We start from the raw sequence: 4500 nt of genomic DNA, 5'->3' as shown, positions 1-4500 counted from the left end.
TGGTTTTTGAGACAGGGTTTCCCTATGTAAGCCTGGCTGTCCTCAAACTCAGAGATCAGCTTGCCTCTGCATCCTGAGTGCTGGGATTAAAGGTGTGTACCACCATTGCCTGGCTTCTTTTTTAATTGCCAAGTAGCTTTTTTTTGGGGTGGGGGGGGGGTTCAAGATAGGGTTTCTCTGTAGCTTTGGAGCCTGTCTTGGAACTAGCTCTTGTAGACCAGGCTGACCTAGAAATCACAGAGATCCACCTGCCTCTGCCTCCCAAGTGCTGAGATTAAAGGTGTGCGCCTCCACCACCTGGCTAGAAATAAAAACCTTTTAAAAAGAAAGAAAAAAGTAAATGCAAGGGCTATAGAGATGACTCAGTAGCTAAGAGCATGTAGTAAGGAACCAGGTGGTGAGTGAGTGTTTGTCTAGCATGTATGAGCCCTGGGTGGCATTCCATAGTGCTGTGTAAACTGGGCTTAGTAATTCTTGTCTGTAGTTTCCACCTGGGAGGAGAGGGGGGGGGTGTCAGAAAGTCAAGGTCACCCTCCCATAGCTCCCATAGTGAGTTTGAATTGAAAAAAGCCTGGGATACATGAGACCCTGACTCAAAAGTGAAAAAAAATGTCTCAGGGCTGTGAAATAATTCCTTGGTAGAACATCTGCCTAGCAGGTTCAATCCACAGCACAGGGGGAGAGAGAAGCAAGAGCAATATATGGAAAGAGAAGTACACTTCAAGGCATGGATGCAAGCCCTAAACAAGATGTCAGCAGATGAATCCCATTGATATATAAAAACTGCAGCCATTGGGGATGTTGAGATGACCCAGCAGTAAGGATGCTTGCTGCCAAGCCTAAGGACCTTAGTTCAATCCCTGGAACCTGTATCGTAGAACAGACCTAAATCTCACACTATCCTCTGCCCTCCACACTCACATCATGGTACCCACACACACTAATTAATTAACTAATTAACTCATATAATTTTAAGCCTACAATTCCAGTACTGAAGAGACAGGCAGATATCCATGAGTTCAAAGCCAGTCTTGTCTACATAGAGAATTCTAGCCAGGACTACATAGTGAGACTTTGTCTCAAAAGCAAAACAAACAAATATCCCTCCCAAAAAAGTAAAAGATAAATAAATGAACAAAAAGAGTGGTATATTGTGATTAAGTTGACGATACTAAACTACATGCTGATCTATTGTTTTTCTTCTTTTTAAAACTGGAGCTAACAAGAAATTCTGTTTGTTATTATACTTCTGGGTTTATTTATTTTTATGTTATTATCTGTTTGCTTGTTTACTTGAGACACAGGGTTTCACTATGGAGCCTTGGCTGGCCTAGGCTCGCAGACTTCAGCCTGCCTCTGCTGGGGTTAATGGTGAGTCACCACCATGCTCCACTGGGTGCTTGCACTTTAAACCCTGGTACCATGTTGAATTTCTTCCTTGCTTTGATTTCCTGATGCAGTGGTTGCCTGGTGGGAGCAAGAACCGCTCCCTTAGATCTCTTAGATCCCACTTTTCCTGTTCATCCACTCCTTCCGTTTATTTGTTCATTTGTTTTGAAGGAGGATGCGGTTTGGTGAGTACCTGATCCTCCTGCCACCACCCAAGTGCCTGGATTAGGGGATTACACTGTACATCCCCAGGGCCTTCGAGACTCTGCCCTTTCTTAAAACCTTCCACCAAATAAATTCCTTCACAGTAGAGAAAGGGACTGATCCCATGGTCTGATCACGTTCCATGCAAATCTGATATTTATTTGAAGACTTTATATTCTACCTCAGGAAAGTATATAGTTTCATATTCTGGTCCAGGATATAATCACAAATATTGTAATATATAACAGAAAAAATAAATAAGTCTTTTTATTTCTTTTTAAAATGTTTTTATTCTATTTATTTATTTATGGGGAAGGAATACATGGCACAATGTCCATGTGAAGGTGAGAGACAACCTAAAGGAATTTGTCCTCCTTCCACGACTGTGGGTCCCAGGGATTGAACTGGGTCCCCTGGCTTGGTAGCATCTGCCTTACCCACCGAGCCACCTCCCTAAGGCTCTGAATTCTTCCGGTTAAGGAAAGATGAACTCTACAGAAGCTACATGTCATTCAAGTGGCAGAGGGGTTTCAACAGGGTTTTGAGATCCGAGTCTGAACGGCTGGGCCCCATGGCCATTGCCAGAGTCTCTACGGCACCCCACCTTCACGTTGCTCCCGGAGAGATCCTGTACTGGTGGCCCAAGGCCATCATCAGATTAATCTCTCAGTGACACCTCTTTCATCCCAGTCCAAGGACCTGCTTATCGGGTCAATTTATAAGTCAGCCAGCCCCGCTTTTAAAGTTCTCCTCAGGAGGCCCCAGCTGCCCTAGCCAATGTTATCTGGCCCACAGCACTCAGCTCACCTAGGGCCTTATCACTCACCACTGCCTGTCCTTCTGCTCTGTCCTCCTGAAACCCTGGCTGGTCCACAACTTCCAGAAGCTTTCAGGGCTGCAAAGGAAAGATCAGGGACAGCAAGTTAGCCGCTGTTCTAAATTATTCTCCGTGCTTCCTATAAATAAATCCTCTTTGTCCTCAAAGACTTGGAACTTGTGTGGGGGTGAGAGTAGTTGCAAAACTGGCTAGCTAGCCTGCCGGAAGAACCTGAAGATAGGTGCTCAGGTAATTCCCACATAGACAGTCTTTCTTGTCTGGCCCCAGCCGGCCATCATTCGTATTTGCACGGTTTAACTTAAAGTTCCCTTATATCAAGGTTTTCGTGGGTTATTTCTTTTTCCAATTTACAATTAGTTATTAGTGTGTGACAACACTAATCAATAGAGCTGTGGCACTGGGAAGGAAAGTCCAAGACTGTCCCCTTAGCGGGTCAAGGGGCTTGCTACCAAGCTTGATGACCTGAATTCAATTCCTGGGACTCAAGAGGTAGAAGGAAAGAACACGAGAAATTGATCTCCTCTGACCTTCACACCTTTGTTGTAGAAATTGTGACCCTACACACATCTATATGCAGAGAAAAAAAATAATAAATGTGATTTAAATTTAAAAGGGGGAGGGTGTGGTGGCTCCTGCTTTTAAGCCCAGCAATTAGGAAGAAGTGGGTGGGTCTCCGTGAGTTCAAGGCCAGTCTGGTTTACAGAGTAAATTTCAGGGCAGTCAGGGCTACAGTAAGACCCCACCTAATTCTAATCAAACAACCAACTAATCAATCAATCAATCAATCAATCAATCAATTTCATGCCCTCCCTGAAACTCAGCCTCTTCAGGCAATTCATTCAGGTCACGCATTTTACTCACACTTAGACTCACTCTGCGAGTCTCTATTGAGACCCCAGTAAACCTCAGACACTGCTGGGCCGTGAACAATGCAAAGGACATGAGCTCTTTTACCTTCTGTGTTTAAACAAAGTCTTATGTAGCCCAGGCTTGCCTCAAACTCTACACAATCAAGAAGGACCCCAAACTCCTGACCCTATTCCTCCTCTGACTCCCAAGTACCATCACAAGCAGCTTTGTGCGTGTGTGTGTGTTCTGTGTTGAGTTGTCATACTGTGTCATCCAAGCTGACCTGAAGACCTCACACTCCTCCTGGGCTCAGTTTCCCTGCTCTGGGAATGTCTGGCCCAGGTTTATCTTAAAGAAAAAAATATTGTCCTGCATAGATGAAGATACACTTTAGTTTCCTTCTTAATAACTTACCTTCTTCTTTTTCTTAAACCCTCTATAAAACAGGCTGGCCTTGAATCTGCCGGCCTCTGTCTCCAGAATGCTGGGATTGAAGGTATGCACCACCATACCCAGCTCATTAAAAATATTTATTCATTTTGTATTTATGTGTATGTGTGTGGGTACACATGTGACAATGGAGGTCAGAGGACAACTTGTGGGAGTCAGATCTTCCTTCTACCATGTGGGTCCTGGGATCCACTCGGGGCTTCAGGCTGGGCACCAGGCCCCTCATCACTCACTGAGCCATCTAGTCAGCAGGCCACGTCTTCCTTCCCCATCTTTAGACTGAGACTATATATGAGGCTGGTCTCTAACTTTTGGTCCTCCTGCCTCAGAACCCCACTGGGATTACAGGTATAAGCCAGTATGTTCAGCCCCATTTTGTTCTTTTATTTTTTATTTTTTTTAAAGATTTATTTATTATGTATACAATGGTCTGCCTGCATGTGTCCCTGCAGACAGAGGTTGGCACCAGATCTTATTACCAGTGGCTGTGAGCCACCATGTGGTTGCTGGGAAATGAACTCAAAACCTCTAGAAGAGCAGTCAATGCTCTTAACCACTGAGCCATCTCTCCAGCCCCCATTTTGTCCTTTTAATTTGTAAAAAATAGTATACTTGCCAGGCGATGGTGACGCATGCCTTTAATCCCAGCACTCAGGAGGCAGAGGCAGGTGGATCTCTGTGAGTTCGAGACCAGCCTGGTCTACAAGAGCTAGTTCCAGGACAGGCTCCAAAGCCACAGAAAAACCCTGTCTCGAAAAACCAAAAAAAAA

The 4500-nt window shown here is 44.7% G+C and overlaps 1 protein-coding gene across 2 annotated transcripts in view; it reads right to left on the bottom strand.

The window, feature by feature from the left end:
- Window positions 1–4500, bottom strand: part of Ccnd3 (cyclin D3) — an 87767-nt gene that overhangs the window by 15832 nt on the left and 67435 nt on the right. For both annotated transcript variants that reach the window (XM_050122744.1, XM_050122745.1), the window contains one exon: window positions 2420–2488. The gene's annotated coding sequence lies outside the window, so the exon portion shown is untranslated. The remainder of the gene's footprint in view (window positions 1–2419; window positions 2489–4500) is intronic.

Source organism: Alexandromys fortis, unplaced genomic scaffold, assembly GCF_014885135.2.
Source record: "Alexandromys fortis isolate MF-2015 unplaced genomic scaffold, M_Fortis_MF-2015_v1.1 scaffold_212, whole genome shotgun sequence".
NCBI lineage: Eukaryota > Metazoa > Chordata > Mammalia > Rodentia > Cricetidae > Alexandromys > Alexandromys fortis.
Note: the sequence above shows the minus strand (reverse complement) of the source record. Positions and strands in the feature narration are given on the sequence as shown.